Source organism: Protopterus annectens, chromosome 6.part0 (assembly GCF_019279795.1).
Source record: "Protopterus annectens isolate FY-2018-M chromosome 6.part0, PAN1.0, whole genome shotgun sequence".
Classification (NCBI taxonomy): domain Eukaryota; kingdom Metazoa; phylum Chordata; order Ceratodontiformes; family Protopteridae; genus Protopterus; species Protopterus annectens.
Genome location: NC_056737.1, coordinates 1,313,139,977 through 1,313,165,707, shown reverse-complemented (window position 1 = coordinate 1,313,165,707; position 25,731 = coordinate 1,313,139,977).

Sequence of the window (25,731 nt, the reverse complement as noted above, 5' to 3'; positions counted from 1 at the left end):
ATATTCTATCCAGCATCTAGCAACCAAGAATTTATTCTTCCTCCATTTTAACACCGCCTCTAGAGACTGCATCTAACTTGGGTGACATTGGCATCTTGTGTCAGTGTAACAATTGCCTTATGTACACTAACAACCACTTAATTCTTAGAAAGACAAATATGGTATGTAAAAGATGTAGTTATAAATTGACACTGGAGGCTAGAGTCTCACATACAGGCACAAAAAGTAACAAACAGGTAGTCAGCGACTCACACACATCACTCACTGCACATACAAAGGACCACATAAATAGAATCACAAATGTGGAGGTGCTCACATGTAACTTACCAAAACCTCAAAAGTCCCTCATGTGCAACCTCAGAAACTCTGCATGCCACAAACAAGGCAATTCCCATCACAACACATAAAGTCACATCTCATTGTGTCTCAACTACCAAGCCCATAAGGCAAAACACTCCACAGCCCATTAATCTGGTCCTAGTAGACTCCATTGCGAGACACACTAATGTCCCTGGATAAGGGGAAGGTTACTTATTTGCCTATTTGGGGACAGGATTATCCACATCATGCAAGTACTTGGGTTACTTACCCCTATGTACCAGTATGACTCAGTCATAGTCCATGTGGGTGTGAATGACCTGAGATGTACCTCCTTAGACTATATGAAGAGAGACACGATTGGGCTCTCAGAATATGTGCTACAGGCAGGTGTGAACCTAACAGTGAGCAGCATTCTATCATCTTCAAGGATGATGCCACAATATCAACAGAAAATGATTGACTTTAAGAATTGACTTAGCTACTGGTGTCATTCCAAAGAGGTCAAATACTTGTCAGCCTGGGAGGATATGGTTGACAAGTTACACTACTTTGCCAAATATGGTGTTCACCTGTCACCCTTATGCTTTTGGATATTGGCCAAAACATTATCTACCCCTATAGTGCCTTTTTTAGGAATTACCAAACAGACAAACCTTTCAACATAACAAAAACTACTCAGGGCAAGGTAAAGGTGTTATTACTCAATGCAAGGAGACTCAATAAGAAACTGCATTCCCTGGAAGCTCTCCTCACCTTGAGAATGCTGACATCTATACAGTTACTGAAACATAGTTCAAAGCCATAGAAAGCACTCTGGCAGTGTATGACTATAACACCTTTCATACATTCTGACCCCCCAATGACCATGAAAGAGCAAAATGCATCTGCTTACATGAAGGATAAGCACACTTCAGGGCTTATCAAACAATATGAAATGCTTGAGATCCTCCATTTCCAAGTAACCATGGGAAAAATCCATTACCATATTTTTGCTAGCTACAGGTCTTTCACCATGAACCAGGAAATGCATACATCATACCTGAAGTTACTCGAATCACTTACTATCCAGCCTAATACCTTACTCATGGATGATTTTAACTACCCCTCCATTAAATGGGAGACATACATGGTCATTAACATGCAGGCCCAAAGATTTCTTGACTTTGTAATTCAAATGCCCTGGAGCAGGTAATCTGCACTCCCACTAGGGTAAGAAATACCCTAGATCTGGTACTCACAAATATGGAACAGTGCTGCACCCCCACCCCACCCCATATGATGTCCTCACTGGTAAGATCAGATCACAAAGTGGTCTCCCTTGAAATAAAGGTAAAACTAGTCCCCCCACCCTAACCCCAAAAATTTTAAGAAATTCTCTATGGTAAATTACCCCCCATTAAAGGGCAGCATAGCTAGTTTCCAAGCTTTCCCAAATCCAGAAAATACAGAGACCTATGCAGAAGTGTGCACAAAAGCCCTGTACGACCATATAAACAATTGTATAGAAATGGCAGTACAAAACAAAAATAAACCCAGGTCAAACTGCATAAACATGCCACCCTGGTGGACCTCTGATATTAATAGGTTGCACAACAAAATAAAGAAAAGCCTGTTAAGAAGTAAGACAGAATGTGCACAACAGAGCAAAAAGTCCCTCATTAGTCTATACAAGTAAATCAGGGAACTATTCAAGTCTCTAAAAACAGACTTTGAGATAAAAATAGCCACCAAAGCTAAGGATAACCATAAGGCATTTTTCAATTATGTCCACAGTCATAAAGGCAACACCCAACTTTGTGTGGAATTAGTTGTAGTTGGCATCACCTGTACTCAGCCAGGAGATATAGCAAATCTGCTAGTTGACAAATTCAGTTCAAATTTCACCTCCCCATCACCCCCTGTTCACCTCCATTAAATACCCTCCACCACCAATCATCACCAAAAAACTGGTTGCCACTGTGCTCTCTAAAGATAAAAACATAACTTCAATGGGGCCTGATGATATATCAGGTTGTCACTTAAATCAGCACTTATCAGGCCCATTAGGATCTCTATTTAACCTCAGCCTCCAGACTGGCTTTGTCCCAACAGAGTGAAGGACAGCAACAGTCATCCTTCTGCATAAAGGGTGACCATCTACTGACCCAGGAACTTACAGACCCATAAGATTTACTTGTCTTAAATGTAAGGCCATGGAAAGAATAATCATGGACCTGATAAATAATGACACAAGAAAGCTCCAAAAACTGGACTCAACCCAATTTTGCTTTGTCAAGGGCAGGTCATGCCTACTGAATCTGATGGATTTATTTGAGAAAGTTACTAAGCCCATGAATGAGGGTCAAACAGTACAAACCACCTACTTTGATCTGGCCATGGTATTTGACACAATTCCCCACTCAAGTATTATAAATAAACACACAAAATTAAGCATAAATCCCTATGTGACCAGATGGATAACCAATTGGATCACACACAGGACACTTGATTAAAGTGAGTGAATCTAGATCCAGCAAGTGGCTAGTTACTAGTGGAGTGCCACAGGGCTCAATGCTGGGACCACTCCTGTTTGAAATATGCTTATCTGGAGTCAAGACTAATCTGAAAGGCCTCTGGATGACAGAGTTTGCCAAAGACTGCAAGCTGGGAGCAATCACTGAATCCCCCAATTATGTATATATCCTTCAGGAAGGTCTATATCAGAAAAATGGTGCCAGAATCATGGAATACAACCAAATGGGAAAAATTGCATTATCATGCTCTTTTGGAAGTCAAATACCCTTGCAAATTACAACATCAATAGCACACCCCTAAGAGTAGACAGAGGTGATATCTAGGTACACAGATAATAGCCTGAACTTTGAACACCATGTGTTCACAGAGGTAAGGAAGTCCTTCATGTGGTACAACTTCTAAGTAAAATATGGCGGATCAAAGGAAATTATAGTCCCACTCCACTCAGCCCTCATTAGACCAATATTCATGTACAGTGTGCTATTTGGCATGTACTTGACTAGGCATTTACAGCAGCTGAGGAGACCACAGAGGTTAATCACAAAGAAAATACAGGGTGTAAAGAACATGTCCTATGCTGATAGACTAAAAGCCCTATTCCTTTACTCTGTCTCCTACTGATTATTAAGGGGTGACCTATGCTTGACCTACAAGATACTCACAATTCCAACCCTGAAGGTGCTGCTACACATCCACAAGTCAAACAGCACAAGGATCACATAATCAAGGGTAGCTAAACAATATGTGCTGGAAAGGCAGATATGTGTCACAGAGATTGTCCCTTCTTTGGAATAGGTTTCCTATTTATATTAAGCAGAAGCCTTCCCTGGCCCTCTTCAAATGCAGTTTGGATTAATGGATAGGGAATCGCAAATTAACACCTGGGTTAGTAGCTATGACCCTGATGGACAGAGACAATCAATAAGATACTCAATGCATAGGCACAAATCTATGCAATCCTCTTGCTCCCTAGGGGCATATATTGGGTAAAATCATATTATATTGGCTAGGCTTGTAAGGGCTTTTAAGCCATTAGACTAGTAATCTCCTATGAAACTATGAACCTATGACAGTGATATTTTATTTTAATAACCCGGGATTAGACACAGGATAAAGTCATCAGCCATCTGGATGAACCACTTCAACTCTCTGAGCTAAAGCATTCTACATCCTTCATAAATTCAGAAAATAATTCTTGATTATATGCTCTAAGCCTTGAACTTTACAAACTTCTCTGTGGTCCTATAGCCTCCTCCCATTTAATTTCTACAGTGGTCTTCTCAAAGATGAGTCATTGCTTCACAGATATTGTCTGTTGTTATTACCATTATTTTCAAGGTTGGGAAGGTCATTACACAGGCCCTGCATATATATATATATATATATATATATATATATATATATATATATATATATATATATATATATAAAATATAAATATATATATATATATATATATATATATATATATGTATAATATGATATAGATATATAGATATCGATATTTATATCTGGCTACCTGTCAATACATGGATCATTATCTACCAAAGGCAAAATAATGAGAAGGCAATTGCTGTGTGTGTGTGTGTGTGTGTGTGTGTGTGTGTGTGTGTGTGTGTGTGTGCATATGTATGTCTGTCTTGTTTAGTGATTAATATGAAAATGTTGATTTCTAAAGTAATATATAGAGATGGAGTTAGGGGTAGTGTCGAGATTAGGGATAGCACACATGAATGAAGTGATGAAAGGGGGCATAGCTTACATTATCTGCAGAGACTCACTTACCAACAAGGTTTTAATGAGAGAAAGCAGAATGTCATTCCTACAAAATGGTCAAATGTCTTGGATGCCTTTGGTCAATTCTTAAACCTAAGAAAACTCAAAAGTAAACAGCACTCTCTGATTTTATTCATGAATGACTTGCTAGAAAATTTTATATAGAGTAAGTTACTTCAAGCAGATAAAGAAACACTACAGTCTAATAGCAACAATTCCTCTTTTCGGTTTGCATTTCTCTTTGCAAATGATCTTTTCGCTGCCACATAAAGATAAAAATGGCATAGCCGTGTCTGTGGCATTTCAATGCTATTCCATATCATTACTATGCAAAATGTTGCATTTTGGTAAGATCCTGAAATGGTTTATTTAGGAGTTCAATACCATGCCTTAACATCACGCCTACTGTCACATTTTTCAGGCATTTGGCTAAGAAAGAAACTCATTCTACCAGGTCGGTGATTGTAACCTACCTTTCTTTCTTTCTTTCTTTCTTTCTTTCTTTCTTTCTCTCTTTCTTTCTTTCTTTTTCTTTCCATTTCACTGCAATCACGAGTTTACTGACTTTTGAAGGTTTGCGGCTCCTTTTCTGTACAGTGTCATGCTCAGCTGTCATCCTCCCACTGGGCCTACAATCTCACTGAATGTTTGAGGAGTCATACCTCTATAGATTAATGTTGAATCTCCAAAAATAATTTCAGTGAATGCCATTTAGAGGAAATAAAAGCACTGACGACTTCCACCAAATATAAAAGTAAGCTTGTTTTTGGGGGGGTTGATGTGGAGAGAGACCCCTACACCCCCAAACCTATATATACCAATTCCATGGTAGCACAGTAATGAAAAAAGCAACAAACTCCATAATAAAAACAGCTTCAGAAATATATTTTACAAATAATAGCAGTCCCTGAAAAAAAACTTTATAAAACTGTGAGGTTCCCCAGATCTCTCACAATGAGTGACAGAGGAAGGGTGAGCTTGGGTCCTTAAGAAATTCTTTCAACACTGACAAACAAAAGTATTGACTCAGGAGGAGTCCCAGGAATTATTAGCAGTGTTCTGTGGTTGAAACAAAATTATTGCATTATATTTAATACTTGACAAGGAACACAGATCATTAACTTTTCATAAGTGCAACCTTTTCCCCATCGTATGCAGTGTGAGGGTGTCATGTCAACCACCCTTACCTCTATTAATTCACTGCCAGTCTACTGCCTTCTTTGACAGCTATGGCTGATGTCTAAGATCTTGTGACCCACAGTCCCTCCATCCATCTATCCATCCATCCATCCATCCATCCATCCATCCATCCATCCATCCATCCATCCATCCATCCATCCCGCCATCCATCCATCCTGCCATTCATCCTTCTTTTGGCTGTGTGTCCTTATTCCCTCTTGCTTTCTTCCTGTCTCTCCCAAACCTGCTTTATCAAACTGTCTTTTGTTTTCCTATATGTCTGACCAAACCACTGCAATTTGTTCATCCTGACCTTCTGTGCAACTGGGGCTACATTGGCTTCAGTTTGGATGTGTTGATTTCTTCAACAGTCCTGCATTGTGCATGCAACTCCTCCCCTCATACATGTCATCTCCATCACCTCAGCTACTCTCTGTTTAATAACCAAGTTTCTGTACCATATGGAAGCGAGTGCTAGTCACACTATTGTTTTTATACCATTTTACTTTCTTTATCTTTCTTCTCTTGCACAAAGTCGTTGACACTTTGCAGTAGTTTACTGCAGCACCTCTGATTCTAGCTTTGATTTCATCATTTATATTTTAATTATCCTCAGCTACTTCTCTCAGATATTTAGAGATGTTAACCTCTTTCACTATCCTCCCTTATATTTCAGTTTTCAGTTATCTCCAATGTCCCCCATTTGCCCCTGTCTTTTCTGTGTTCAGTTTCTTCTCATCTATATGCAGTCTTGCAATCCAGTACCCCATCATTCACTGACATTCCTGTTCAGAGTCTACTTATAGTAGCATATCATCTACATACAGCAGCTGTGATGATTTTTCCCCTCTGACCTGTTTGCTGATGTAATTCTTTACTAGTATGGACAGCAATGGGATCAGGGAAGTATCGTGATGTATACTCTGTACCAGTAGTAATTATTTTGTAATGCCAAATACTATCTCTTCTTATGGCATTGGATTCCTTCTATACTATTTCAACCATTATTTTCTTAACTTTGAACCATTGCAGAAATGTCCATATGAACTTCCTTGGGACCTTCTCATATGCTGTTTCTGTGTCTAGGGATAACTAGTTGGACTCTTTCATCATCTTCAGCTTCTTTTCTTCTACTTTCTCACTGCAATCATTACGTCATTGTATTACATCCTGATCTAAATCTGAATTGCTCAACCCCAGTCTTAAATTTTACAACTCTGCATATCCTCCTTTATAAACCACCCTCCTCTAAAAAACATTTAAGTAGTATGCCAGGAGGTTGATACCTGGGTACTGCCTGCAGTTGTGAATTCCTGCTTTCTTCTTATACACTAGCAGTAGACGTCTAGTCTCCAGTTACCTGGAATATACCCCCAGCTCACCATACTCACTCACTCTGTCTCTGCCTCTGTCTCTCTCTCTCTCTCTCTTTCCGTCTCTTCATAATGTAAAGTGCACCTCCTGGAACCATTTCTCCCCTTATGCACTCAATACCTTGATCGTACCTGGTGTGATTTCATGTGTACCTGCCACTTTCTTTGTCTTCATTTTCCTTAGTGCAATTTATACATGTTCTTGGTGGCCTTTCCTTCCTCTTTTTTCGTAGGCATGCATCAGTACAACTTCTTCAGGATTTTCTTCATTCAGAAGCTTCCAGAAGTGCTCCCTCTATTTGCCCATGATGCCATCTGGATTGGAGAGCATTCCGTATGAATGGCATCTGCCAATTATCTTCTTTGTCTTTTTGTCGCTGTCTTGCGTCCTGAGAGAACTTCATTGTGCCATCTGCTAAATCACTTTTGAGAAGGTGGTAGAAGTTATTTGATTCATTGTTTTTGTCATTGCAACTGACTGACTGACTGACTCAAAAAAAGGTTACTGGCACATTGATGAGGTATTCTGAAGGTAAGCACTAATTTTGAAATATGGCATAAAGTAAATGAAGAAAATAATCTTAAGTGAAAATCTGAACTGTATAAGGGGTGGTGACTTGGAAAACCTTTTGTTATTGAAGGAATATGAGTGGACAGTACATTTACAGGCTGATAAATGGCCTGGCTTGAATGGAGCAGTAAGTCTCAAACCAGTTTTGATTAAGCGTCAGAGGGAGAATTTATGATGCTAACTTTGAGCTGCTACCTTTTTAAAAAGTTTTTTTAAAAAGTTTTTTTAAAAAAAGTTCTTATTTGATATGAATGATTTATCTATATGTAACTATATTTAATCTATATAAAATTGTTTTTTATTAATATAAGTAAAACTTCTTTAAGAGTTTTGGGTGTGATGCATTTTAAAATATTTGCATAATTAATTTTGGTTTGTATCTGGTTGGCTTGCTTGATCATGTGTTTTTCAGTGCTTCCTCTATTTAAATGCAACTTATGTAAGGTGATTTTATGTGCTGATGAAGGGTGTAGACCCGAAAGCTTCATGTAAAATTGTTTGTTTGTGACTACCGTGTTTTTGGCTACTTTTGGATGAACAGTGACTTAGTGTATCTTCGTGGTGAATTTGTGGGTACCCATCTAATCGTCTAGGTGGGTTTGAAGGAGTATGGTGTATCAAACTGCTTAATTTGCAGGATCCATCTGTTCTATACGTGGGGGAGGTACTACCCGATGAATTTGTCTTTCCAGTCTATTTTATTTATCAGTTGGTGAAGATTTAGTTCCTGAGTCTGGTATTTGTGGAATTATCAAACTAGTAAAGATTCAAGACATTAAGGACAACTGGGTCTCTAATGGCATGGAAGTCATGGTTTAGGTTACCAGTCAGAAGTCTATAATTTAATGAATAAAGGGGCAGTGCTTCCACTCTCTGCACAAGGACATTAATCCCTGTAATATTTTTAGATAAGAACCTCAGGAGACTTTCCAGTGGTTTAATATGTCTAGTACAGTACATCCTGAAGGGGGCATTGTACTCACTAGTTGGCCTAATCAATGCTGAATTGAGGGGAACAACATTTTTATTTTGAGGTGGGGTATTGTCTGCACTTTATTCTGAGGGTGGGGTTCAACCTCACAGCAGCTCATTTTTACAACACTCATGCATATGCTGGCATAGAGCCCTACCAGCTTTCTAACCCTAATGTCAAATCCCACTTCTTAATCCTAGTCCTGTAACTCCCAATAGTTTTCTAAACCTAATCCAAAACATTAGTCTCTAATCCCAACCTAAAGCTCCCAGTAACTCCCAAATCTAATCCTAAATACCACTCCTAATCATATCCTAAAACTCTTGTGTTGCTCCCTAACACTTATCTAAAACCTTGCTTCTAAACTCTAACCCTAAATCGCCGAGTCATTCCCTATTCCAAACCATCAATCTCCCTCTCACTCTCACTCCTTTTCTAACCATTGGTCTGATTCTGCTCCAAACTGAATTATCGTTTCAATTGGCAGCCCAAATGAACTCTGTGAAAAACAAGTACTCAGCTGTAAAAATGTGGCCCTCATAGGTTCATAGGTAGGTAGGTACTAGGCTATCTGCCCGAAGGCATTTATAAGCTTAGCCAGAATGTGTTGGCTTTCAACACCCCCTTAGATTAGCTCCCTGTGCCTCTGTCCAGCAGAGCCACTGAAGTGATCCTCAGGGTAAATTTTCTGTTTCCCATCCACTCGTCAAGGTTTCTCTTAAAGAGTGTTAGCAAAGAGCTCTGCCTAATGTACATTGGAATCATGTTCCAAAGCATGGGAAATCTCTGGGACAAGAATCTATCTCTCCAGCACATCCTATTTATTGTTGTGGTGAGGTTTAGATCCCTAGAGTGTGTGACTCGAGGGGATATGGTTTTCTTTAGGTGGAGCATGTCCATCAATTCTGGGCTAGACATGGCCTTGTATGTCAGGCAGAGATCACCTCTGAGTAGGCTGTATGCAACTGAGTACAGCTGGAGTTTCTTCAGTCGAGCTACATAGGACATCTGCTTGAGACCAGTGATCCTCTTGGTGAGGTACTTCTGTGGTCTTTCTAGCTGTTCCAGGTGTCTTGTAAGATACATCCTAAGTGGGGTGTTGTACTCTGTGATGGAACTGATGAGTGATGAGTAGAGGGGCACAATGACCTCTTTTGATCTTGATGCAAACCCTTTTGTGATTAGGTGGGCCACATAGAAGGATTTTATAACCACTTTGGCAATGTGATTATCAAAGGAGAGATTACTATCTACTTGGGTCCCCAGATCCCTTATTATGTCTTCCGTATTTAGGGGACTACCACCTATGTGGTAGTTTGTGGGTACTTTGTTTTTTCCAAAAGGGATGACTATGCACTTTTTGGCATTTAGCTTGAGGCTATGATTTTGGCACCAGGTATCCATGTCAGTGAGCCCCCTTTGGAAGATGTCTGTGTCAGCCGGAGAGTCAATTATAGCCCCTAGTTTGCAGTCATCTGTGAACTTTGTCAGCCATAGTCCTCCTGTGTTTGCCTCTGCCACTGAGAAGTTATGCTGAACAGGAGGGGTCCTATGACTGAGCCCTGTAGAACGCCACTTGTAACTGGTTTAAAGTCAAACCTAGCTCCTGCAACTCTCACCATGTGGGTTCTGTCCATGAGCCAGTTGGCAACCCATCTTGTGATGTAGGGGTTTATGTTCAGGCTGGTGAGCTTGTCTATAATACCAGAATGGGGAATGGTGTCAAAGGCCTTTGCAAGGTCTAGGTAGGCTGTGTGTGCCACCTTTCCCTCATCTATAGCCTTGATAACTGTCTCAAAGAAGTCCACCAGATTTAGGAGGCATGATCTACCCTTAACAAAGCCGAATTGGGTGTGGTCCAGTGTTTGGAGGTTCCCAATGTCTCTGTTAATGAGTTCCATGATGATGCGCTCCATAGCCTTGCAGACCAAGCTAGTCAGGCTTATAGGGTGATAGCTCCTGGGGTCTGTTGTGGTTCCACCTTTGTGGAGTGGAATAACCATTGCTGTGCGCCACTCTATGGGTACGGAGCCTGTGGAGAGGCTGAGTTTGGACAGTGTGTTTAGATGAGGGGTTAGTTCATCTTTGAGCTCATGTAGGACACAGCCTGGGACACCATTCAGTCCCATTGATGCTGTGTTTTTGGCTTTGGAGAGGGCTGTTTTAACCTGAGTGTCTTTGATTTCAGGGGCTCTACATTCTTCTGGTATGGTTATGGGCCCTTTTGGAGTTGAGAGGGGATGAAGTTTGCACTGAACATGTCTGCCAGGATGTTGGTGATATTGGTCAGTTCAGAGTATTTTTTGCCATTCTGCACTAACTCTGAGCAGATCTGAGCATTGCCACTTAGATTCTTGACATAGCTAAATAATGCCTAGTGGTTATCTTTGGAGTCCTTGGCAGTTTTTCTTTTGAAGCTCACCTTGGATGATTTAAGAGGGATCGTAGTTTCTTGCTGATACTGATCAAGGATGTCTTCCCATCTTGGAATTTTAATCTTTTCTCTGCTAGTTTCCTCCTTCTATTGTATAGCTTGTTTATGGCAGGGGTCCACCAGACTGGTTTCCTTTTCTTGGAGGAGTGAGTCTTGGTTTTGTTTAGGATAGCACGATCCATGCATTCTTGTAGGTGCCCGTAGAATGCATTAGTAAAGGATGTTGCAGCTTAGACAGCATTATCCTTTAGCATGGGGACTTTGAAACTTTCCACCTTGGTCTTAAGTAATGTGAAGTTTACTTTTGAAAAGTTTTTCATGGTGGTTTCCTTGTCCGGGGGTAGGGGCGGAATGTGGATTCCCAGAGTGATTTATTTTTGGTCAGATCTAACCAGTGAGGGGTTGACCTCCAGTGTGGAACACCAGTAGCCCATTTTGGGGATGACCAGGTTCAATATGTTATCACCTCTGGTGGGAGTGTTGACCAGTTGATCCAGGGCATTTGTGTTTATAAATTCTAGGAAATGTTGGGCAAGGGAGTTAGTACTTGAGTAGTTCTCCCAGTTAATGTTTGGGTAATTGAAATCACCCAGTATTAGCATATTTGGTAGGATCTTTATGTTTCCCAGTGTTTCCAGAAATGCGGAATTAGGGTCCTGGGACATGGTGGGTGATCTGTAGCAAGCTACAATTTGAATTGCAGTTTTTCCCATTGTTAGTTGCACATGGATGATCTCTGAAGCATTGTGCTGTGCCACTAACCTGGAGGTGTGGCTATCCTTGATGAATGTGGATACACTCCCGCCTTTTGTATTTCGGTCCAGTTTCTGTGGCCGAAATGTATGGTATGAGTTGTAGCCTGGTAGTGCTGGGGTGCTGTATGGAGCCTTAAACCAGGTTTCTGTTACTGGCCATATATCGATTTTTCTTCATACTGAAGAGTGCCTCGAGTGTGTGCATTTTGAGGTTTAGACTTCTGGCATCGAATAGCATTACCCTCAGTTTTTATTACTTGTGCTATTTACAGCAGTCAGTTTGTCTTGTGAGTCTTGCCTAAAAAAGGCACTATGGGGGTGGCAAGAGCCTTGATCAGTATTCGGAAGCCTAAGGGTCACAGGTGCAAGCTGTCTCTAGCAAAGCAGTGTGGCTTGTCGAGCATGTCATCTCAGGTGGACAGACACTGGATCCCCTTTGAATGACACCAGAAACTTAGTCAATTGTTGAAATTGATAATTTTTTCTTTATACCATGGTATCATTCTTGGTGAGGGCAGGATGCTACTCAGGGTCAGGGTCATACTGGTCTGGGCTACATGATCAGAGAGCTCTTCCATGTCTCTTTTCATGTAGTCCAGGGAGGTACGGCTCAGGTCATTCACACCAACATGGACAATGACAGAGTTGTATTTGTACTTGCTCTAGAGTGACCTGAGTGCTTGAGTTATTTGGCGGATCCTGGCACCTGACAGGCAGCTAACAGTAACCTTCTCCTTATTCAGCCTAGCGAGTGGGACATCAGTGTGTCTGACTATAGAGTCACCTATTCCTTAAGGGCTGTGATTGCATGGTACACTGGTTTTGTGAAATATGTGTTTCATGATTTTTGTTGGGGGGGTGGAGGTTGCTTGGATGTCTGCTTTGGAGGTCTCTGTTGCTTTTGCAGATTTTTATTTAGAGCCTCCAAGTATGTTTTCATGTATTTATGTGTGTTTTTTGCTGGTGCTGGTTTAATGGGTCTATGTGAGACTGGTGGTGTGATGCAAGTATTTCCCTTCTCCTCTTGACTGTCTGATCCAGTCTTGGGTTGAGAGAGCTTAGCCTCCAATTTGGCTGTATAATTGCATCTCTCGCATATTAGTGTTTGGTGGTAGGAGGAGAGGGTTGTCTGTGTACATGGGGCAGTTGTAACATTGCCTCAAAATGCCCAGATTCACCAGTTGGACTGGAGAGTACACCTGAAACTGCCCTTTGGACATTCCTGGATAGGTACAGTGAACTGTTTTACTGATTGGCTGGTAAGGTCGAATAGAGAGCCTTGTCCTTCTGTACAGTTTAGGGGGGTTTAGTGCTAGGGTTTATAAGTCCTTGCTATGAGTTTTGAGCTAGTGCCGGGCTGAGAAATGAATGGCTTGAGTGCTTAAGTTGAATGTTTGTCCAGTTCCAAGGGAAAAATTGAAGAGGAGACTTTGTGAGCCGGGAATAGTTGTACCCTTGCTAACTGGTGCTGCCCAGCTCGCAAAACTGGGCAAATGCGTTTTTTATAGCAGGGAAATGAAAGAGATAGAAATTAGCTAAAAATGGATAAACTACTAACTTCTGGGCTGAAACCACTCCTCCAGTGACAGATAGACTGCTCAAAACTTCCCCTCTCTCACAGGTGAACAGAGAAACGTCCTTCTATCCAAGTAAGGTATGGGTAAACACAGAGATTTGTAACACAGCCCTGAATTCAGCAGTAACCTGAAAACTGGACTATACTAGTTTAGAAAGGGAGGGAAACAAATATATTTTTTGTTTGTTTTTGTTTTTTTCAGAAAATAAAGCAGATGCAATCAAAAAAATACTTTAAATGCACAGAAAAGGATTCTTATTGTTATATATCTCAGATCACAGTTGTAGTCAATTCCCCTAGTAATAAAGTAGGAAAAAATACAAATACAGTAAAAGCAGATGAATAAAGTGCAACATATATATATATATATATATATATATATATATATATATATATATATATATATATATATATATATATATGTTATTATATATATATACATATACATACATATATATATATATGTATGTATATATATATATATATATATATATATATATATATATATATATATATATATATAACAATTGAAAATGAACAAACTGATTTAAACAAGTTACTCAATTAACCAGAAAAAAAGCTAAAAACTGAGCCCTGTTCCAACAGTCTTCAATCAGATAAGTTCTAACTGCACACTCCTGCCACTAGGGTGCAGAGGAACCTTCTCCAAAAAAGATGGCTTGGATCAGTGCTCAAGTTATATGAACAAATCTAGATTCAGCAGGCCTAAATCTGGTCTAAGCTACAGCAACAAGGCACACCAATTTCAGAAAGAAACAGTTCAAATAAGCAGGCACAATAAACCTGTGACCAGAAATTCCCAGCTCAGAAGGGCAAAATTCGGCCTCTCCTCCCACAAGACTGCAGACCACAAACCTTCTTAATGTAGAATGACTGGCCTGAAGCCCAACTGCTTAAACCAGAACTAATACACTTTTAGAATAGCAGACACTGAGCCTTCAATCAGCGATTCCCAGCTTAGAAGGATGTAAGCTACCTGTCCTGCCACAACAGTGTAGACCACAAACCTTCTTAATATAAAACAACTGGTATAAAACCCAAGTGCTTAAACCAAAAGAATTATAATAACTGTTACAATTTAAGCAGGCTACTACCAAGCAGTAATAAATGCAGCAGAATAAATAAAACAGATTACTTTTAAGACAAGGCAAAAGCAAAATAAAGTAGGAGGAAACAAAAATACAGTAAAAGCAGATGAATAAAGTGCAATGTTTTTGTTAGTAAAGTGCAAGGAGAGAGGAAGGAAGAACCTAAGTGGGTTGGCCTTCTCAAATCTTATCTCTGTATTAAGTAGAGTGGCCACTAGCAGACAGGAAGTGGAGAATCTGCCAGAGAAAGGAGTCAAGTATATAGGAGTGGTATTTGTGGATCCATGTAAAGAATTAGGCTCTGTGAATCACCCAAGGTTTTGGGTTAGGATTCAATTTTATGGTTTAACACCTAAATCTCTTTCATGGTTCACACTTAGTTGCATAAGTTGACTTTTTGACAGTTTCTCAGCTAATAGCGATCCCAAGCATATTTATTTCCTGACAAGAGTACACGATGGGGCAGTCCTTAGACCTCTACTCTCTGCCCATTTCCTGTATGTTCTAACCATAGCGCTTTCAAGTATAACTGTGCTATTGTACACTGACGCTATGTTTGTTTAGCTCTTGGGCAAAATAATTTAAGGATTTTTTTTATGTTTTTCTCTGACAAAGCCCAAAGCAATCTGATTTATTGGAAAGCCAAATGCCTGTCAACTTGATAAAGGGAAATTGGAAAATTTACAAACTGATATAGACTTTGCTAAAGCTCTGTAAAGTTTCAAATACATGAAGATTTATTTGTATCCTGTAATGTATCTTTATTTTTTCTTCAAATCAGCTAGCATTATTACTCTCACCCCAGGATTTGATAAAATCCATGTAGGCACAGTGTAGACCCTACATGGACTGTTACCATGTCCATGTACATGGTTCCCCCTCATTAATGATGGTGTGTTGCCGAGGGAGAGTGAAGAACACGGGTATTGAATCAGTGTAGGGAATGGTGCAGTGGTAACCATGTCAGTAGATGGGTAGGAGACTCCTTGGACTATCTGCAAGTGTCATGTTAAGTTTTTAATTTTTTTTTTAATAGGAAAAATGTTTGCACCCAGACAATGTCCAGACATCTAAAAATAGAAACCAGATGTATTTAATTATTTACTTAAATGTATGTGTAAGCATAGCTGAGCATGTTTGCACAGAGCAGCATGGTGTTCAGCACTGTTTATAGGTAGCTCAGTGTTATATGTAAAGGTACACCCGATGTCTGAATATCTATATAGGTTAATGGGTAGACTCGTGGCTCCATGTGTAGTAGGTCAAGGTTTGAATACATAGAAGGCAAAAAAGTATTTAATTTTAAAATACACATTTTGCAGATTCCTTTAAAATATAGCTTCACTGCACTCTGCTAAGCTCTGCTGAGACCTGCTAAGATCTGCTAAGTACCGCATAAACATGATAGCGGCTGCCAATGTTTATGTCCTGCTTGACACTGTTTGGCTGGTTTGCGCACTGCTAAGCTCCTCTGAGACTCCAGTACTGCTTGTTTTTGCAAGTCTGAGCTCAGCTACGTAGGTTTGCTCAGAGCTAAGTGATGCACCACTTTTTTAATGTTGCCCAGTGATGTGTAAGGACAGGAAATCAGCATATATTAAGCCCAATAGGTGAGAATACAGCAAAATCCATTGGAGTTCTGTCTCTGAAAGGTACTATGGCTGGTTTCAGTGAAGATGTACCCTTTCAGGTGCAGCATTGGGACATTCTGGAGTCCAGGGTCATGGTTGGACTCCTAGCAAAGAAGCAAGTAGACCAGCTGCTGCAGGGAGATTTCCAGAGCTAAGAGTACAAGGCAGAAGCTTGGGACTAACTGGGAGGGGACTCAGCAAAGTTACTGGCATCACCCACACAGGTGATCAGTGTCACCACTACCATGATGACCTGAAATGGAGAAAGGGGGATCTCTTGGACACCTGGCTCAGCCAGGGAATGCCCCACAAGTATGTAAGTAATTTAACCTCTGTTTCACCAATATCTAATCTGAGCACCTGCAAAACTGGTAAGCATAATGGTGTGCTTCTCTCCCAATAACTGCAGAGGATAGGACTTCAAAAACATGCACTAATTGTGGAATAAGAGATGTTTTGAAAGAAATGAATAATGGCAATTGCTGTGCAATAAAAACATGAAACAATACCAGGAATTGCATTAAAGTATATACAATAAAGTGTGTTGTGTAATGATTGTGGAATAAGAGCTGTTTTGAAAGAAATAAGTAATGCCAACTGTTCTGCAATAAAACATGAATCCATATCAATAACACCACGAAAAAATGGTGTACATCAGGATTGTTTTGTTGTAATCATTGCAGTAGAGCTGTATGTATTCAGGCAATAATGTAAAGTGCTGTTGTCAAGTATATCACTTTAATAGCTGTAGAATACAAATCTAATGACTGCTTATTGTGTTAACACATATAGTACCATTCAAAGCTATCTTTGGGCCAATATTGCTCATGTGATGCTCTGTCATCTACAAACATAAGGTAAGCAAGGTATATGGGAGAGGTAGCCACACCATGATCTGATATTATTTGTTGCCTTCAATGATATTTCAACCCACTAACAATAAAATGTGTACTCCAGCATAGACTGATATATAGCATACCTACTATGTGTGTTATTCTTTTATGTCATGCATGTGTGTTCTACTGTCACTGTAGTCTAGTATAACACCATAGTAGTACTGCCAGGTCATATTTTTTCCAGATAAGCTGTAGACAGATATCAGTCAGTTAGTAATCAGCAGCAACTCGGTAGTTCAGTTTGTTAAATCTTCTGTATATAATACATTTTGCCACACACAGACCAGGGTTCAAATCCAGTGAAAGGTAACACTAAATATTACAGTAGCAGTCACGTAATGCTCACAAAGTCTCTCTCCACAGGAACTACAGGTAAATGGGTGAGATAGCCTATATTATGAGAAGAGAATTCTGTGTTTAGATTTACCAGATTGTTAAAATCATTGCCAAGAATGTGAAAACTCAGCAAGGTGCAGTCAGAAATAATATGGGTAATCCTGGTATGGCTGTATGCCTGCAGTGTCTGTTAAAAGTTACTGCAGTCACAGTCACTGCTATTGGGTTCTATTCTCATGCCTGCCAACCCAGGCATGACTGCTGTTTAGTGTCTGTACTGTATACATACATGTCTCTGAAGTGTCACAATTTCACATTATGTAATTAATACTGCATAATCTGCCTGTTACAGGAATAGCATGTTAATGAGCACCTAGATAGCACAGTATCACCATTTCAGCCTACAGACCACCTTGGTAGTTATATAGGTCCACCTGATGTGCAAGTGTTCTGTGTAGGAGTGCACCCACAGCTGTTACTGTGTGGCACATAGTGTTCCATGCATATATATAATTTGAGCGGTATGTATGTGCTACAGCAGCTGCATGAGGCTTGTACTCAGTGTAAATGTAAAGAAAATGCAGACCTGTAGTGTAGATAGTAGTACTGTTGCCAAGGAAGTAAGCATCAATGTTACTAATGGACGGATTTTCTCTACCCCTCCACCCCTTATCTTCATTTATTTATTACTGTTATTCTAAGGTTATGGTTTACTATTAACATATGTTGTTACATTAACTGTTTTTTGGGGCATATATTATTGTCATTTATTATAATGGATGCATATTAACATATCTTGTTAAATTACCTATTTTGTTGGCCTTAAGCTGTAACTGTTATAGACATGCTGTTATACTGACTGTTCTGTTACTGATTGTTGGGTTTTCACATAATTTGCACTGATATGTAATTGCATTATTTCCAGTGTTCTGTCATGTTGTTATTACTAACAATGTTTTGTTAATAACTAAACTATACTTATTGCTATATCTCCATTACTGCAGCAAGTCAGGGTAGACCAGTTCCTGGTGATCTGCCTACCTTGCCACAACTGGCCATGGCACCAGGTTCTAGAATGTCTGGAACCCGGGCTTATGGTGTCCCCTCCACTGTCTCTGCGCCACCTGTGCTATCAGGTAGAACCTCCTCAGGATGAGGCCTGACCTCCCACTGGGACCAGCGGAGAGGGGCTGCAGTCACCCAGGATCAACTGCTGTTCATGGTGTGCAGGATTGTTCATCAGAGCTATGAACAATGCCTATGCCAAATTGAGAACATGCTGGCCGACCTGGTGGGGCAGGCTTGCCCTGCCACCCAATCTCCAGCACATCCCCTTTGAGGCAGTGAAGGAGAAGTGTCAACTGTCCAATGGGTGAGGGCGTGAATCATGCTGCTGCTGTCTGGATGCACATGTGACTTGGTTCCACAACACCCTCCCCATCCAAGGTGTTTACCCCCTCATGTGTCACGCACCACCCCTGTCTGCTGTCTTGTCTGTCTTGCTTGTTTGCAAAGTCATCCTCTCCTACCCAACTTACCTCCCAACATGTACCAATGTCCCTTCCCCTACATTCCACTCCCACCTTAAAAAAAAAAAATGGGCACCTGTCCCCCCGAAAAATATCACCCCATACGTAGCTCTCCATGTCACACACATGTCCACTGGACACCACTAATCTGGTCTAATTGGCTTGACAACACAGTTATGCTGTCCTCATCTCCTCTCCCTAGGTTTGAGAGTCCAAATTTATTTACAAAATCTGTCAAAGTGCACAGCTGTTGCTGTTCAAGATATGGATAGCTATGGGTCTTTCTTACATCCTTCTTGCACATTCCTAACTGCCTTTCACTATGTTTTCCCCCCTGCTTGCCCCCATTTCACCACTTTCCTATCACCCACTTATTCTTTTCTTTATATGTTTTAGCTCGGCTTTGCATGTAGCTAAGCTCAGCGGTGTGGTGATGATGATACACAGCTTTGCTTAGCTATGCTTAAATTAGTGTTAATGGTTAAATGTGTTTATTACATTGTCTGATACATGTACAAAATGAACACCTCTACCAAGTTTCAAACCTGGTCCCCTCTTACCTACAGCCCAATGTATTAACCTACCAGGCCACACAGATGTGATGCAAAACAGTTGTTTCCAGCAAAACATACTGATTGATACTTACATTCATTAGGCATGTAACTGAAATAAACAATAATGGGAAATATAGGCATGTACCTTGGACTCTGGTGCAACAATACACCAGTAGACAGCCAAAGACATAATAATGGATGTAAGAGAGGCCTGTGATAGCAGGTATATGTGCCGTTTTATAAGCAACTTCTGGAAAGATACCTGATAAGGCAGCAATGGCAAAGTACATGTTTAACTGGGACCCTGGTGCAGAAATTCAGCCATATAAAACAATGTACATACTGATGGATGTAGAAATATTTCCTTAGCCTGTGAATGTGACATATATCTTGCAAATACAAATGTTTTCACAGTGACTCAGTGATACAGTCTTAAATGGCTTGCATGCAGTGCATTTTGCCACACACAGTCCTTAGTTCAAATACTTGTCTAGCAGGTCAATTACATTATTGTGAAGACAGCAAGTAATAACTAAGTCATGCAATCCTAATCCACACAGTTTACTGCTAGTTAATGAACTACTACCCACTTTTGCAAGTCAGAGGCCTGCAGGTAGGGACACATTACACATATCCATATAGCCTAACTGAATGTAGCCTACTACTCTGTTATTGGCAGTGTTGCATAACAGATGTACCTTAATCACATGCCTTGATTGGACTGTACAGGATACCCTTACCCTGGCTCTGCCATAGTGACAGGGCTGACAGAGCTGTCACAGTTATATGTACAGCTTGCTGTCCTCAAACATGTCCACATTCCACCCTATGTGCACTAGGCTGCAGCAGCAGCTGCAGCCTGTAGCATACACAGCTGTATGTAAAGGTAGCTGCTAAAGACCTAGCATACCTCCCACACCTAGAAAAAGGCATCTGGACACAGCCAGATGTAATGAGAGGGGGGGTTAAGGCCCACAGATAGGGACATGTGTAAAGGTGTGCCCCTACAAAGATAGTAGGTTGATAGACTAACAGCTATTGCATTAGCATACATATTCTGATACGTATGAAGTCTAACACTGAAGTGTGTCTCTTTCCTTACTGACCTCAACCCACAATGTTTGCCAGTGAGCTGCCAGATGACCATTATGTCATGGGACACTGACCACACATATGAGGTGAAACTGTGGCTATACTCCATAAATCTATACCGTTGACAGTTATGGTACCTACCTTTAGCAATGCTGCACTCTCCACACCTCAATGATGTCCATCTTGACAACTAAGAAAGGGACCCAGGTCTACATGAAAACCTTATATATTGCACTGTGGTGGCATGTCATTGCCCAATGATAGTGCAATTCAGCTGTTTTGGCTGCAATTAGCAAATCTCAGCCACAGACTGGTACAGAGGAAATTACCTGCTAATGAGCAGTACCTTACAAAGACAAACATCTGCTTATGGGGAACAGCTCTGTATGAGACTTCACTCACACAGACGGTGGATTTCAAAAAGCATACCAGAAGCAAAGTTCAAAAAAGGAGTATTGCACTCCAGCAGGTATGTAATAGATATCGCCATATAACAAGATGTGGGTGGGAGGATGGAGGTGTGGGGAATAGACATTACAGCAGTAAGCCTGTCTTAGATCTATGGTAATGACATGCCAGTGATACTCTGCTGTCTACACCTAAAGACATAACTCTCAACTTTCCCTGATTTTTAATCACATCTCAGCTATGTCCCTGTTAATCCCTCTTACAATGGTTGGCTGTTGTAGAAAAGGTAGTGGATTACCCATAATACATAGTGATAATGTGTAAATGTGTACACTCCTGTAACATCAAATGATGTACTGTAATTCAGACTCCTCATTCAGTCACTGTCTCACATACATAGTTCTAACATTGTAAAAGTGCCCCTGAATGTCCCTGACGTACTCTGGCTAAGTCCCTGTGTCTGTTGACATATGTCCACATTTGGTTAAAGGCTATGTCTAACATATCTGTCAACCTCTTACAGCTTGAAACCAGGACAAAGCCATACTTTATGGGGGGAAAAAGGCCCAATCTCAGCAACAGTGTTTAAATATTTGTCAGAGATCCACAGGTTTTGGACAAATGACCAAAACTATGAGGCAAACATCCAGACATTCTGCTAACATCTGTATAGTTGGGAGGTATGATGCCTAGAGGGAACATATACTACAGCGGATTTGCATTATTTGCTGTGATTATGACACACTGGTGTTGCTGGACTGTCCCCATACAGTTGTAATAGCACACTGTTAACTGTCTGGTAGTGGCCATATGACATATTAGTGGGAGTTTGCCCATAGGGGACACACCACAGTATACTGCACTGCTGGGTGTTGAAACATACAGCAGACTCTGTCACGGCACACAGAGACATACCCCTGTATTGCTACTATCTGGATGGTTTACACACACATAGAGTGTTGCCAGACTGTGGGGTATGCCATGTGAGGGAGTAGTGGATAGTGCAGGCCATTATGGGTATGCTGGATCTGTACATACTGGATGTCCATGTATCTGGTCCTGTAATGTGTTCCACCTTTTGCTGTCTTTCAAGGATCATGTTCCACTGAAGACATGCCCCTCAGAGGCAGAGAATGACATGATACTCGATGGAGTCAGACAGCACCATCAGATCTTGTTGTCCAGGAGGAGGCATAATCGCAGTGGGCAGCATTGTGAGCAGACCTTGTGCGTGATGTCAATCAGGTTTGCCAACAGGAAAGGACCTATGATCAGGTCCAACACCTGGCCACAGACATGCTGAATGCTACACAATGAAGGGCAGCTGATGTTGCCAGGGATCATGCCACCACTGGTTGAGGGCTTGCAACAGAACATCCACTCACAGCCACAGAGGAAGTCTTCTCAAACCTAGAAATGCACAACAGCTTCCAGGCATCCATCATAACATACATTGTGGAGGTGGGTGTCACAGTGTACTATACAGAGGAGCATCCAGGTAAGCATACTGTGTCCACCAGTGTAATACTCTATCAGTCACTGTGGCAGGCTGTACATACCTGTACATGGGTGTTAGGTCTATTTGCATTGGGAGGATTAGGGTTTATGCACAGTTGTGCACAGATACTCAGAATATCAGCAATACAGCCAGTATCACAGTAGCCACTGTACATGTGGATATATGCACATATTACCTTGTAGTGCTGCAATATTTGGTGATGCTGACAGTACCTCTCCCTCACCTTTTCATAGGTCCATCAGGAGTGGCCCAAGTCCATGGTCATGTACCTGGTAAGTGTGATACAAATGTTTATGGATCATATACATCCTATGAAAGTTAAGGGCTGCCATATTGCCCTATGTACAACTGTCGTATTTAGCCAGTGTAGAATATATGTATGTTCCATTCTGGAACAGATAACTATGGTTCTTAGACTGGTTAGTCACAGGTGTGTATTTGAATGATCATTGCTGCTTCTGCACTTACAGTTATGAGCAGCTACACAGCCTGGTATACATGAGGCAATAACTCCAAGATGCTTGTTCAAACAGAAAAGGGAGATGCTACATACCAGAGGCAGTGCCACTAGTACTGGCATATCATTCTCAAGACAGGTGTACTGAGTTAAATGTGTAAGTCTATTATGTATAGTGCCACATGTCATACCTTACAGGCAGATTGTACTGGCAAGTTTACCTGGATGCGGCTGACATGGATGTTATAAAGGCCTTGACTTGTCTATGTAAGTTGGTGTGAGGTTATCTGTTGTGCATGGGAACAGAGGTGAGAAGATGTGTGAGTGGTAATGCAGTTGTGGATCCTCATTTGTATGAGTCTGTGTGGATTACCATACATAAATGTGCAGGTAGTAATGTACTGCTTTTTTCTTGGTTTTTACAGGTGACAGGGGGGTTGGAGTCTGTCTCCCTCACAACCTCGGACTCTGATGATGATGGTGGCCATAGTGAGGCACAGGTGGGGTTGTCAAGGGCTGAATGTGTCCCAGAGGTTGACATCCCTCTTCTGCCCCATTTGTCACTGCACACAGTCAACATACTCAGTCCACAGAGGCCACAGATATTGGACAGTCAGAGGGTGGTGACATTGAACAGGACAGTGTGGCAACTATGGCATCAGTGAATGCAGATACTGGCCATAGCCAGAGAGCTGGTGAGGTCCCACACAGGTGGATTGAGAGGGGTGCTCATACTCGGAGCATGTTTCTGACCATCATGGAGGCACAGGCATGTTCTGAATGCAATACCAAACAGATGCTTAGGGTTATGGACGCAGCACAGTCTGACATCTGTGACTGCCTCCACCGCATTGTGGACACTCTGGAATGGTTCACAGATGCAGTGGACAGCAAGTGGGCTGAGACAGTGTCTGTCTTGGATCGCACATTGTCTGTGCTGGAACTTCTAGCTGGAGTTGGGAGTCAGACACATGAAAATAGGGTAGCAAAACCATCTGCTGAGACTCCACATGACCATGCACAGCCATGCACTCATAGTGGCAGTACCTCCAGCTCTACAGAAGGAAGTGTGCTGTCTACACCATGATGTGGCAGGCCATGGGCACATGGTCCTGGCTGGTCTCATGGGAGACACATCCCCAGCATTTGGCAGTCACCGTCAGGTGCTAGTACTGCAACTGACCTAGGGCATGGTGGTGCCAGTGCTACTCATGGCAGAGCCAGTTCAAGTGTTCATGGCCAGAGACAGTGAACTGTCCACTCTACCATGTATGGTCAACAGCTGTCCAACATACACATGTGTAGCGCTAGCACTGGGATTGACTGTGTATACACACACACTCAAACACTGCTGTTACATGCAGGTCACCTACAGACACACATGACACCTCTTCATGGACCATCTAACCTGCACCCCTCTAGACTCACACACATGCTGTCAACTGCTTGGCACTGCCTACACCTCCAGCACACCCACAACACACCCTTATGCATGTGATGATCACTGTACCATATTCCTGCCATGCGTGCCATTGATGCATGGCAATGCTACTATGTGTCTGATATACAGTGTGCCTATATGATTTGACATGTACTTGTGCAGTGCAGTATTGTTATATCATGCCACTTGCTGTGGGTCACTACAGGTACTGTATGCTGGCATGTGTCATAACTGCACAGCACACTTTGTGTACCTGTGCTGCATTATGTTGGATTGATGGTAGTGTTAAAGAATGACAGTTGTGTCACGGACCTGTGTATGTTTCTCTTCCAAGAGTCTGATGGGATACACTATGGATACATTGTGGAAACACAGTGGCACAGGATGGCATGGCAGCACAGCAGAAATATGACATCAGCAAGGTACTGCAGTACATGTGCATGGCACCCTATATGCATATATGTAGAACAGTCTATTAGGGACAATGGGGCTAGTCAGCATATTCATGCATTCATAGTTTGTGATGAGGTCTGCTTACCCTGGCCATATGTCACCTGGGTTATCTGAACATACAAATCTGATGGCCTAGTGATGGCATTGGCACGTCTACAAATAGCCTGTGTCCAAGTCAGACAGGTGGCAGACATCTGTTATGATAATGTATAGGAGGGCAATTTAGGGCCAGCAGCTAGTCACCGGGCCAAAACGTGCATAACCGTTGTATGGGGATAGCCCTTAAGGCCATGTCTGCAGAGCTGAACAGGGATATATTCACACACACACACAGAGTCAGCTGATGTGAGATTAGAAACCCTTCCTATCTACTATGGTATACTATAACTCAAAGTACTTATCGCATGCACCACAGAATTTATCTGATATTAGAGTGTCAGCCAGCATTCTTAAGGTAGATGACATCAGCCAGCTTTGTAGAGGGGGGCCATGTAGAGGCCAGCAGCTAGTCACAGGGCCATAAAATGCATAACCATTGCACAAGGTTAGCCCATACAGGCTATCCCTAGTGCTGCATGGGGATATATTTATGAACACACACACAGATTTGACTGTCAGATTAGAACCCCTACCTGTCTACTATTACACACTACACCTCTCAGTGCTTATCGCATATGCCATGGAGTACATCTGTCATCCATGTGATTGCAGGCACAGTACTTGTGGAATAAACAAGGTAGCCTTGTGTTAGACAGCATGTGTGGCCTGCAGAGTGATATTGCTTGGTACTGTGATTGTATCTAGTGTCCTTGGAGTGGGGTACCTGTCACTATC